Source organism: Bemisia tabaci, chromosome 8 (genome assembly GCF_918797505.1).
Source record: "Bemisia tabaci chromosome 8, PGI_BMITA_v3".
NCBI lineage: Eukaryota > Metazoa > Arthropoda > Insecta > Hemiptera > Aleyrodidae > Bemisia > Bemisia tabaci.
The window spans coordinates 3,821,738-3,835,809 of NC_092800.1; the positions used below are offsets into that span (position 1 = coordinate 3,821,738).

The 14,072-nt window shown below is 42.5% G+C and overlaps 1 protein-coding gene across 3 annotated transcripts in view; it reads right to left on the minus strand.

Moving 5' to 3' along the window:
• sbb (scribbler) overlaps positions 1-14,072 on the minus strand; it is a 411,047-nt gene that overhangs the window by 165,200 nt on the left and 231,775 nt on the right. Inside the window, exon 1 of one of the 3 annotated variants that reach the window (XM_019052798.2) lies at positions 11,130-11,754. The exons of the other annotated variants lie outside the window; for them this stretch is intronic. The gene's annotated coding sequence lies outside the window, so the exon portion shown is untranslated. Of the gene's footprint in view, positions 1-11,129; positions 11,755-14,072 lie in introns of those variants that run through there. 3 annotated transcript variants of the gene reach the window in all.

The window sequence follows — 14,072 nt, forward strand, 5'->3', positions numbered from 1 at the left end:
TTTAATTTACACTGGGTGCAGGAGATTTGAAGTGCCCGGTTACAAGAAACGCACTACTCTACGTGAGTAGAATCGCGCCTAACAACGGTTTTGGCAGGTTCTTCAATCTAACAGTGTTTATATCCCACCCTTTATTGTTTATGGTGTAAACAATTTGCTGTAGCTGAGCCGAAGTGGTTGGGAGTTAATTTCAATAATTATAGTTGAGCGGATCGTGTTAAACGTGAAATTTTGGCTGAGGAACACTCATTAGAATAAATTCCTCCGTGCCTTGTGTACACTGAAAGAAATACTTCTGTTAGTAAGGCGCTTGTACTTTCTTAGTTGCAGCTACAGAAGTTCCCGTTATGGAGACAGAGTACTCTGTGCTCAGGACCGAGGTTCTATTCTCACAACAGAAAAGTTTCGCAAGTATGACATAGAAAGTTCGGGAGCCTTGCGAACAGAAAGTTCTGTCATGCAGTGTTCGAAACTCACAGGCGCCAACGCGCCAAATGCGCCTAAAAAATCGGCCATGGCGCCTAAAAAATGAAGGCTCTGCGCCAACGTGGCCCCTAAAAATTGCCCCCTGAAAATTTATATTTTCATAGGAAGTTACAGAAAGAAAGAAAGAAAAATCTATTTGAATTACAAAAGTTCAGAATTTTCAACACTACAAGTAAAAGCTTTTTCTATTCTTCACGATTTCATTCTTAAAGCTTTTGTCTTCCCCATGTTACAACTACTTACTAGTTCTGTTACGAAAACATCTTGCGGCTAACTTTCCACTAAATGCGCCGTAATATATAGGCAAAAAGTCAATTTGGGCGCTAAAAAATCTTCAATGGCGCCTAAAAATCGGGCTTGATGCGCCACATGGCTCCTAAAACTCAAAGGTGAGTTTCGAACGTTGGTCATCAGCACCGACTGTTTTTGCGTGTAGTGGTCCACCGAACCGGTCAATGATAAAACAAAACAATCTATTTCTCTAATGACCCCTGAAGTTCAAACGAACGCTCAAGAGGAGAAAAATGGGCATGTGGCTGTAGAAGATCGTCCGATTTGGTTTCAAAACGCGACCTCACGCGGCGGCGGAGCCGAACATACGGTCGACTCGAGCCGCGAACTCGGGAACTGCCGTCCGGGGCAACTTCTCGGCTTAGCGTCTCATTCAGCGGCGAAGCGCGCTCCGCGACGCGAAGTAGGTAAATTAAGCGCACAAATAGATAAGGAGCAGAGACAATGAGCGACCATAAATCTTCTAACACTCCTGCATTCATTATTCATTAGCATGTTGATATGCTCGCCCTATTCATGCCCGGGCTCCGAGCACTTCTTCGATATGACACTAAACCGCGCGGTCTATCGATACGGCCGCGTTGCCGCCATGGTCCAAGAATACCTCCACTGATGGTGAGCTTGTTTCGAATCGAATCGGGTCGAAGCTTGATCCAGGAGTTAGAAGCAAACGAATATGTCAAAAATAAGAACGATTCCATTGACTTTTCGCTGAGGATAGAAATCTGAAACAGTGGTATGCACTGGAAAAAAAAGTCGCTTGGATGTAGAGTCCAGCCTCTTGAAAACAATGACAAGAAAAAATACCCTTGATTCAATCGGATTTTTGCTGGGATCAACAGGAAATCCGCTTAAATCAAGATGATTGGTTCTCGATCTGAGCAAAAATCCGATTGAATCAAGAGTATGTTTTCTTGTCATTGTTTTCAAGAGTCTGGACTCTAGATCCAAGCGCCTTTTTTTCCAGTGTAGCGTAAATGATCGAGTATTCCCCATTTCAAACTAAGGTAAAGAATCGACTATGAGGTGTTTGTCGCGAAGACCCTGTTTATCGATCCTTTACCGTTGGTTTATATGACAAATCAATCGATAAGTCGCATAGCACGCCGCGCCACTGTCCGACACATAAGGGTGCAGGCAGGGGGCCGACCTGAACAACGTCTAGGCTAGGACTTCAGATCTAAAAATCCGTCATGACCTAATAATTTCCGCCTCCAAAACGCTATTTTCCGGATTTTCTTATATAATAACTTCCATTTTGTTGAATTTGGATTCCTGCCCCCCTCTGAACATTTTCGGCTATTTGGTTCCTATCCATCCTTCCATGTTATAGTTGTAGGTCCCGCAGTACTTCCTAACTGTAAAATTCTCTATATTTTTCGCGTATTTTATTTCAGAGCATTCTTGGTGTTTCACCATCTGAAACTTTCTATTAACCCAAATGAAGTGCTTGGTGTGAAATCAAAACGGTGTACGGTTAAGTTGTCATGCAATATTCTAAACATTATGGCCATGCTAATGAAGAGACTGACACAGATATCAGATATTAACACACTGATTTGGCACCCTCTGCGACGATTAGCATACAATCATCGCGAGTCAAAGGGACGGAGGCGCAGTACCCTTAAAAATGCGTGCGAGGGAGGGAGAACGCTGCCACGCAGGGCAAAAACCGCATATGTAAACGGGGTTCCCGTTAAGGATACGACGTTCTTACTCAGTTGAGGCGTGAATCGACGACTATCGATATTTTCCTATTTAAAGCTACGGTGAGAAATCGATTAGTACGATAAATCGATAATTGATCCTTTTCCATAGGTTTAAATGGCAGTCCAATCGATTTATCGCGAACCGCGACACGCCACTGCGTGGTTCGGGGAGCCATTCTTCGCCGAACAATGACAGAACCCCGGCCGACTCTTGGCTCCTGCCCAGACGTCATAGCCTAACTTGCGGATGGACGTGCAGGGGGGAAGGGGCCCCGAAAAAAACACAAAAAGACACCTTGTGGCCACATAAAAAGCAAAGAGAACAAATGAGCGGGGACGGAATGTGAGTGAAACGCAGCGAATCGAGACTCGGGTATTTTGGTTCCGAGTGCGACCAGCCCAAGATGCTCGAGACCGATTAAAACATAAAATATCACCGGGGAAAAAAGACTTGTAACCACACTGGAAAAAAAGTAGCTTGGATCTAGAGTCCAAACCCTTGAAAATAATGACAAGAAAAATTACTCTTGATTCAATCGGATTTTTGCTTGAATCAAAAGGAAATCCGCTTAAATTAAGAGGCTTGGCTCTCGATTTAAGCAAAAATTCGATTGAATCAAGAGTATTTTGTCTACTCAATGTTTTTAAGAGTCTGGATTCTATATCCAAGCGACTTTTTTTTCCAGTGCATGATAAGCTGTTGGACCACAGATGAGCCAAAGCTGTTATCATTGCAGATCGTAGAACTTAATACGTAACATGCGCACTTAACTTCAATAACTTCAGTCGATTTCTGAGGTGGTATGGAAAAACGCCTTATGAACCTTCAGGCCTTGCCAAATTTCGTGTGATAAAACACAAATTTCCTAGTAAACTTATGAATATTTTCCTTCCAATTTTGCAGATAATTTAGTTGGCAATTTAACCTATAGTCCCTGGAAACTTCAAGGAAAAATATTAATATCTTTCCTGAAAAATAAACATTTGATTGGAGGAAATTTGGCAACTCGAAAATGTTCATACGGAGTTCTCCCTAAGCACGGAAGGTATGGTTTAAGCATGAAATTATATACATACGTTTTGCCAGTGTAGCAAAAATATGTCAGAAACTCACCTGAAACAGAAAAAAAAGGATTTGATGAGTATCAAAGACAGAAAAGAATGATTTCGATTCAATTAATGAAAAAATAAGGAGAGTGAAGATGGAATTAAAATGAAATCGACGTGAGTTTTAACTTTTAGAACCGCGTATTATTTACAAGAAAGTAGTGCAGGCTGATGAAGTGAGAGTCAGCAGTTTCCAGGACGAGTTCAATGGTAACATTACAGAAATGAAACGTCTCTCTGGGGTCATACCACGTTAAACTCAAAATCAGGGATAAAACTAAATGAATGAGGGCCGACTAACGCCGACCCATTCGAGATAAAATAAAATGAGCTAGATGTATGGAAACGTCGACCTTACGGCCGGATTTCCAGTGACAAAACCTAAACGCCATTGGCACGCACCTAGGTACCAGCTTGAGGTGCAAAACACGCAAGATTCCTCCAAACATTCAACTACATTGGAAAATGTAGAGAGAGGAAAAGCACAAACCGCAATTGAGCAGTTGGCACATAATTCCTGCCAGGCATTTGATAAGATCATATTTTAATGTCATGGAAAAGTTGGGCTTAAAAGATCAAAAAGTACGAAACTCCGGATGAGTGGCTACGACACAGCGCAGAGAAGTTCGCCGCACACGGGTCCTCGTTCTTGATTCCGCACACTGGACAGGATCAATAGGATAAGTCGAACAAATTTGGAAACTTAAAAAGCTTATAACTCCGTTCATACAAAACTTTGAGGTTCTAAAAGTGGTTCTATTGGTATCCTCGTGAAATTTTCCCCTAGACGCACCTCTTAATTTTTAAAATGTGGCAAAATTAACATCAAAATTAGTAGTTTTGGTCAAAAACTTCATGCCCTGGGACCTCTCGGATTGACTCGATCCACCGTGTTCCGGTGTCGTACCCAAAAGATCTGTAAGCGTAGAGCAGGGTGAAAGGAAAATTCAATGACGCTTTACGTAATGTAAACCGTGCGTCAAACTTAAGTTGCACGTCTAATACCTAATCATTAAACCGAATCACGACATATTGACTATCAGGTGACGGTGCGTTCGTGCCGGGATTTTTCTTTTCAATAAATAAAAGCACTCTCTTTCAATACAGAAGTTATGATTCGTGCCTAGCAAGTCTACAAAAAAAGCCAACGATTATAGCGTTCAGTTTAGAAAATTTACACGTGAAAAAAGAGCTGAAGCAAAGATATGATAACGGCAGGAGCAAAGTCAATTAAAGCGAAAGGTCACACTGTTTTGAGTGCTCACTGACCACTTTTTAAGTGTGACAGTTTACGACTACTCAGTAGTAACCCAAGGTTGACATACGGTTTACATAACGTAAAGCATGATCGAATTTTCCTTTCACCCAGTTTAACTTTTACAGATCTTTTGGATACTAAACCAATAACTCCACTTAAAATCACCGCTGAGACATTTCCCCTATCAATAAAAAGATTAGAAGTACTGCAAAATCAGCTCTTTGAACACTCTTAGATGAAACGATAAAAAATTTGCGTGCAAATTCTCCATTAATTAGTGACACCATGAAGTTTTCATTTTAGAAGGTAACACGTGCTTGCGCCCATCAGTGGTGTGATCGAATGGTCGATTATCGATATTTCCCCATTTGAAGGTATGGTGAAGAATCGATTATTAAGGTGTTCGTGACGAACACCCTGTTCATCGATCTTTTTCCATAGGTTTAAAGGGCAGATAAATCGATATATCGTAAAGTACGCCACGCCACGCCAATGGCGCCCATTTTAAATACCAATGCCAAGGAATCAATACCAGGTATGTGCTGGTTACACGCTCATTTAAAATACCAATGCCAAGGAATCAATACCAGGTATGTGCTGGTTACACGCTCAAATTTCCATCAATTTCCGAACAAATGGTGACTGGTGCGCGCACTATCTACCATCAAAATTCTGCGGCCTGCAAAAATTTGACGTTAGATGATGGAGCTGAGGGGCTCATCCTTCATCTGATTTCCACACAACCGTGCTTATTTCATGCTTATTTCATACTTATTTCAATCAACACGCTGTTTTAATTAATTTTACTCATCAATCTGGATAACTCTCGATCGCCATCTTGGTCATCATTTTGATCGGAATTTGACGGAAATTTGAGCGTGTAACCAGGCCATTACCAAAAAAATAGCGTTTCAACGAGAAAGTCAAACGCAGAAATTAATTTTGCGAATAGAAGGAAGTAACACGAAACTTTCTCGATGTTTCGGCGACCTTTGGGGCGACAACTGGGCCCAAATCCAGTGCTACCAACTATCAGTGCATTCTACGATTTTACCTACACGGGTGTCGAGTATTTTCTCGCCGAAAGTGGCAACACCACTCGAATCAAAGCCGGTCACTACAGCCGAATCGATTCAATCCTATTCCGCGACGCCGATATCTCAACTCCAGAGCGCTAAAACTTGTTTCCCCCTCTCCCTCGCCCTGACATGCCACTCCATTCCGAGACCCCAGTGGCGTGGCGCGAATGATCGATTATCGATATCTCGCCATTTAAACCTATGGTAAAGAATCGATTATTCAGGTGTTTGCTGCGAACACCCTGTTTATCGATCCTTTCTCATAGGTTTAAATGGCGAAGCAATCGATGTATCGCAAAGCACGCCACGCCACTGCGAGACCCCTACCACTTCCTTAGGATGCCCGAGCTACAAGGAAAACTCTCCGATTGACTCGTTGACGGATGTTCTGCTTTGGCGGAAACTTGAGCTGGGCAACACCAACAAAAACAAACCCAAAAAAAGAGACAAGTATACTTGGAAAGGCAAACACATTTTTTTTAAAAAAAATAATAATAAAAATTCTGAAAGAGGGATTTGAAAGGATGAAAATCAGTGACGCCGCGTGCTTTGCGATAAATCGATTGATCTATGGAAAAAGATCGGTAAACTTGGTATTCGCAGCGAACACCTTGATAATCGATTCATTACCATATCTTCCAATGGGGAAACATCGATAAATCGATCGTTCTTTTCTCACCACTGCTAGTTTAAACGGGCGGCAAAATACGGATTTATTACGAAATATGCGTTCAAAACTGCCAGGGAACGCCCAGAATCTGATGAGGTTCAAGTGTGGAAATCCCCTTGTAATGATCATAGAAATTTCGATTGGGAATACATTTAGTAAAACGCAGCCGAAATTTTCGGCTCATTCAAGAGAAACATGTTTGCTATCAGTTTCCGCCGGCAGACAGTTGTTTCATGGATGAGCAAGAAATAGTGGTTGATTATTGCAAAATTTGACCTATTTACAAATGGGAAATTAAGTCAAGTAAAAGGAGCTTACAGGGCATAAGATACGATAATGCCGCGAACATCGATTCAAAATCCGCCCGAATAATAATCAGTCTATGGTAAACCGACCATTACTACAATCTCCTGAACCCTGGAATGAAGGCATTCTTATCCAATTTAGAGCTCATCTGAGCATTTCCGTGTTGAGTTCCGATTCCAAACGATGAAATCAAGATCACCAAGTGCTGTCGCTGCGAGGAAAATTTCACCAATCGAGACGAAATCTCTCCTGAGCTTCCGTGCTAAGGCAGAACGCCGTATGAACATATGAAAGTTGCCAAATTCATCTAGATAAAACATGTATTCTTGAGAAAAGATATGCATATTTTTCCTGGATTTTCTCAGCTATTTGAGGTAAAATTTCGAAGAAAATTATCCGAAAATTTAGAAGAAATTTACTCACGATTTCCCGAGTGAATTCGTGTTTTATTGAAGAAAATATGGCAACGTTTAAAGTCTCATACGGTGTTTTCCCTCAGTGCGGCAGCGGCAGCGAGTGACTCTGGCTCTTGGACGTCGCTCGGTGGATCGAGTCAATTGGAGAGAGGTCGGACATGAAAATTTTTGACTAAAACTGCAAATTTTGATGTTCATTTCGTCACATTTTAAACATCAAGAGGTGCTGTAAGAAGGAAATTTCACGAGAAAACCAATGCAACCACTTTAAGAACCTCAAAATTTTGTATAAACGGAGTTATGAGCGTTTAAAGTTTCCGAATTACGTCTGGCCTCTCATATTGACACAATAGGAGAGGTCGAACAAAATTTAGAAACATTGAAAGCTTACAACTCCGTTTAAACAAAATTGTAAGGTTCTATAAGTGGTTCCATTGGTTTCCTCGTACAATTTTCTCCAGTGGCACCTCTTACAGTTTTAAAATGTGAGGAAATAGACATAAAAATTTGCATTTTTGGTCAAAAATTTCACAGGGTGTTTAGTATTTTGTAATTTTTAAAAATCCTGATATTTTCCTGATTTTTCCTGATATTTTATAAACTGATTTTTTAATTTTGAAAATTCCTGAAATTTTCCTGATTTTTCTCGACTCCTGGCACGATAGGCAAAAAGCAGTAAGACTTTCTCCACTGAGGAGATTCGCGTAAGAAACATTCCTGATAAAACGTCCGATTTTTACAATTTTCCTGATTTTTTCCTGATCGGCCAGAATTCCTGATATTTTCCGGTTTTTCCTGATGCTAGACACCCCGTTTCATGTCCGACTTCTCTAATTGACCCGATCCACAGTGCGTCGGTGCGGGGGATCCCGAGTCTGGCGAAAAGCCAACCAAAACATCGGGTAATTCCTCGAGAGCGCCCGCTCATTGTTCCGACCCGAAGACGCTGGGCGTTAGTAAATAACGCGCTAACGATCCGGCCCGAAATCCGAGTTCCGTCTCCTGCCTGTTCCGGGGAGCGTTTACGACTTGGAAATGAAGTCGACGGGCCGCGGCTGGAGCTCCCCGAAGTGAGAAGTGGAAAATTGAAAGGGTATTATCCGGGAAGCTCCGCCGAACCGACGACGACGGAATAATCCTCGCTCGATCGCGTTCGCCGAAGGAATCCGCGATAATAACCCGACCGAAACCTCGTTAGAGTCTCGAAGATCGAGCGCCGCACAGTGGATCGAGTCAATGGGAAGGGTAGCACATGAAATTTTTGACTAAAACTGCAAATTTTTATGTTTACTTCGACACATTTTACAGTTCAAGAGGAAACTCTACAGGAAAATTTTACGAGGGAACCAATAAAACCACTTGTAGAACCTCAAATTTTTACATAAACGGAGTTATAAGCGTTTAAAGTTTCCTAATTTTGTCCGACCTCTCCTATTGACTCGATCCACTGTGCGCCGCGCAGTCGATAGGAGTCGGTCTCGAAGGACTAAAAATATGTTGATATCCAGAGAAAGGGAAAATCGTGTTTCGACAATTAATGGAGATGTTGTATGTATGAGGAATTTGAAGTTTGACTACAGATTTTCATGTAAAAGTTCGCGAGAAACACGATGGTGCCACTGGTTTTCTCTGAAATCAACTCCTAAGCTCAAAAAAAGCTCTCAAGTTGAGGCCAAAGTGGAGGGGATATCCCACCCTACCCTGAGAGTCCACCTCTCCATCAAGACAAACTCTCCATGTGAAGATAAGGAGCAAATACATTAGTAGTGATGCCGTGTTTTCAATTTTTGAGTCCCCAAATAAAGTGGCAGCCCTGTCGATGTATTTGCTCCATATCTTTGCACGGAGAGTTCGTCTTGATGTAGAGGTGGACTCTCAGGATAGCGTGGGATATTCCCTCCATTTTGGCCTCAACTTGAGAGCTTTTTTTGAGCTTGGAAGTTGATTTCAGAGGAAACCAGTGGCACCACGTGTTTCTCGCGAACTTTTACATAAGAATCAACAGTTAAATCCCAAATTCCTCACACATGCAACATCTCCATTAATTGAGACGCATGGAGTAGTCGATGGTCAAAAGTGACAGGAATCATCCGGAGGGAAAGTTAACGCCCTCCGAGGTAGTGATGTTATTCCCCACGGATTGGAGGAATAGCGCGTCATTTCTTTATTGCTTCTTATGAGGGTTCTTAAGGAGCTGATTTCAAAGTATTTTTAAAAAATTTTCCTGATAAAGGAAACAGCGTAAAAATATATTTAAAAGCAAGGAGATGCACCGCCCAGTAACGACATCTGGCGGCATTGCCCATTTTAACACATGTATTCTGGCAAATTAGTCATGTTGTCATATCTCCTCCGATAATTGAGCAAAATCCCTCACATTTCTTCGGCGAGTCCAACTAGATTTTTGCCCATGAAGCTGCCTTTACCTACATCGAAATGAGGGAACACCTTAGCAATCGATCCTTTACGATAGCTTCAAATTGGGAAATATCGATAATCGATCATTCACGCCTCGCCATTGCATGGTTACAACGGTGAATGCCGCCATGAAGCGCGTTTCGAAAAGCCATGATTTCATTCACGATTGGACGGTTCTGAATACTTTTTTTGTTTGTTAATCTACGACTCCATAAATATCAACCGTCATTCGATGAAAAACACAGGAACAACTTGTTGATTTCAGAACATAGAAAAACTGAAAACCACGGTAGATTCTTTCATCTTTTAGCCTAGTAAAATGTGCAAACCATGACATACTTTAAGTCTCGTCGGCTACACACGGCCCTCTTAGCGCCAAATCGTCGCTAGGTGTGTCGTGATGTTTGACCAAATGGTTCGCTCTCGGTATCTAAACACGAACAGCTTTAACGGACAAAACAACAACTTGGATGCGCAATTTGCTACCAGTTTGGAGTTCGTTGGTTGGGACTGATATTCAGCTCGCACAAATGAAAATTTTTAGCATTACGTAATCGCTATGAGACCGGGAGACTTTCCGTTTAAGTAAGTGACGTTAATTATTAGGCAAAAGAAACGGGAGAAACATTTCCTGCCTTCTTTACCTTGGTTTTATTTTCCTGTCATGTGACTGGATTATGGATCAACGGAATGTAACACAGGGGGAGAAGAATTTGGACTCTCGCATCGTAATTTTGAGGCTCAGTGGGCGTGCGTTGCAATAGATTAGACATGATTAAGAAAACTGATACTAATTATGTAATTGTTGGCACGATCTTAAGGCAGCAACATCGACGATAAATCGTGGACTTCGTTCGAGTTTTTGGCACTGTAGGGACTGAGAATGAACAAAGAGGAGCTTCATCAACGAGCTAACACCATTTTGATTTATCTATCGGTAGACAACACACAGCACCTACCTACTGATTACGTACAGGCCTAGACGCTAGACGCACTGATTTGGTTTTCAGTACGCGTGCTGACTAGCCTAATTTTAGCACATTGAACGAGCCTTCTCGTGTAAAAATAACCCTCAAAGAGATTTGATAATCGGATAAGAAAGAACAAAGGATCTCTCTCTATCGTTAGTAATGGAGATAACCCTGAATAATGCGTTGACTTCCTAATGCCACTAGGGAAGCACTTAATTTTAGGGGCAAGTCAAATGCATTAGTCAGACGCACTTCGAGATGTGTTGCAACTGTCTAATTCGGCAAAACAAGGACAATACGACACAATCTTCAATACTGACAGTTATCATATAGAGGTCCAAAGAGCAAAGTTACACCGGATAGAACTCATAGCCTACGAAACAAAGCAACTAGCCAAGAGAATTCGAAAGCAAAATACCTGCTTGCTGTGAAAGTAAATGATTGTTTGAGGAAACGAAGACGAAAGGTATCCAGATTTGACGGTGAAATTAATCCAAAAGGGTATCCAATAGGTGAGGGGCTTTATCCATAATCAGCACATATTCACAATCACAGCCACTTTCCACAGAAACACAACAAAACCCGGATGATGAGGGCGAAATGCGGGTTAGGCGACTGACGGCCCACGACACCAATTTATCACAGAAAGGCGAAATTTCACTCAACTCCCGATGCGAAACGGATGCCAGATAGACACACAAGGCTCGGGGAAGCAGGAAAAACGCACGATCACACCCGGAGCGGCCGAAAAAACCGATAAAAATTCACTGTATCCCGGCGAGGGGTGCGAAATTCGGGGACGAGCACTCGTACACCGAACGCGCAAACACGGTGGCACACAAATAATAATTATAAGTCTTCGCACTTCGGATCCGAGCGCGAGGAGGCAAAGGCAGGGAAGAGCGTGTAATGCTCCTCGTGGGAGTGAGAGACGGGACTAAACCGCGCGCACAAGAGAGACAAAACGAGACGTAACATAATATAGAAAGAACCCAACCGACTTGCCTCCAACTCAGAGGGGAATACAAATGTGAATGAGCTTCGGCCCGCGCGACGGAGACAGACGACGGAGGAGAGAGACGCCCGGATGCGGCGCACTCGCGGCGCGACGGAGATGGCGCTATCGGGGCCGCGATGAGAGGGAGCGAGAGAGACGGGCGCTGCCCACCGCGGGTGCGAGAGAGAATGCGCTATCGGAGACAGAGACGGGGAATATAGTTTGCTGTGGGTCGGAGCGAGACAGCAACACTCCCGGGCGCTCGGTTATCAGTCACGGCATGGCTGGCTCCGGCTCCGCGATATTACGAGAGCCGCGCTAGCAACGCCCAGGTTGAGGCCGGGCCGCCTCGGCGAGTGAGTACAAAGAGAAATTAGACATGCTGTGTGTTTCTCTCGCCGGAGGAGCCGGGATCGGAGGGGTATAAAAACAAGCTCTGATCTCGTGACGACATCCCTTTCGCTGGATACAAATTTCGAGTCGCCTTTTAAATAATTTATCGCGCGCTCGGATTGTCTAAATATCGCGCCGGAGATTGGTTTATCATCGGGAAAGTCGCTGCCATGCTGGGGGAAAAACGGCGTATGAATCTTCAAGCGTTGCCAAATTTCCCCTAGTAAATCACTAATTTTCAGGTAAATTGTAGGATATTTGTCTACAAATTTCTCAGATAAATATGCTTGTATTGTGATGTAGAAATCCTGAAAATTTCCAGGGAAAATAATCATAACTTTCCTCAAAAATAAGCATTTTATCAAAGGAAATTTGGCAACTCTCGAATGATCATAAGGCGTTCTTCCTTAGCACGGCAGAATTGTGTCACTCCTCGTCGATATCTTCAGGAATCTGCACCTTTACCACAAATGAAACAGAATAGATGTTGCCCTTTGATCGAGGGGAAAACGGTTGAGCGGTGCTAACGGCAAGATTCGCCTTCAATTTTGCAAGTATGCACCACGGGCTCCACCGCGTTCGAATAGTGGTATCAAGGCGCCTAACCCAAGTCCAGCCATTGATAGCCATTCACAAGATCTATATTTTACGAATATGAGTAGGAGTTGATTCTTTGTACATTCTAGACAATTAATGTTTTTTTCTAATTGTTCTTCCTTAGCACGGCAGAGTGGGAGAGGAGGCGATCGCGCCGCCACCCCCACCCCTTCCCTTAATCGCAGCGGTTAAGGGCGAGTTGGAGTCCGAGACAAATGGATTGAATCTTTATTCGCGATTTATTGGTGAAATGAGGCGTTACGCCAGCGGCGCGGGAGAGTCGACGTTTTGACGGGTTGGCGTCTAAGCTCTTTTAAAGTTTTAGGAGCCTCCTTAAAGCCGCCCTCCCCGACGTGACTTCGGGGATGAAGTAATTGGAGGGAGGCTCTCGTCTCCCGAGCGAGACTTGCGGGTCGGGTATGGGATAATATCTCTTTCCCCCGGTGAAAATCTAGATAACAGGCTGCTGTGTTTGAAATTGAGAAAAACACTTTTACACACGAAACTAGACTGCTGTTACTTCAGTAACTTACTGCTAGCTTTGCTCAGAAGGAGACCAGGATGAGCGAAAAAAAAGTTTTTTAACATATGTAATTCGCTTTCAGTTCTTTCATCCGCGTCAAAAAAAAAAAAAAAAAAAAAAAAAAAAAAAAAAAAAAAATTTGCTTCCTCGCTGCGTGTATCTCAAGGCTAAAAACCCATAATCAAGATAATAAAATAATATACGGATTTGGCACGTAAGGGTATTTTGCAATATTGCTCTCTTCAATGGCACAGCGCGATACGACTTATTACTTACAATGCGTGTTGGTTTATTAGAAACATAGCTGATGATAAAAACAATTCCAGAAAATCGTTCATCGCATTGGAACAATAACGCTTTACATCACTGTCACATTAACTTTGGCATGCATAATACACTACGTGTACTTAATACAAAAACTACTCAATATAATTACAGAATGACATTCATTAACAAAATGTACGTAGTTTCTGCTCTCAGTTTAGCGAATTATCTTTAAGAGATAACTTATGAATGGCTGCAACTATGCTAGATGTGCTATGCTATGCTATGCTGGAATGGATGGACTTGGGTTAGCGCCTTGATACCACTATTTTAACTCGAGGGAGCCCAGGTTGCAAACATCTCTAAATGAAGGAGAATCTTGCCTATGAGATCGCTCAGCTTCGCTCTTGATCAACGAGAAAACGTCTGTTCTTTTTGAACAGCAGTAAAGAATTATACGATGAGGTTAACTTCATAAAATCAAAACTGATCATGACAATAAGAAAAAAACATTAAATGTCTAGAATGTACAAAGAATCAACTCCTACTCATGTTCATAAAATATAGATCTTGTAAATGGCTATCAA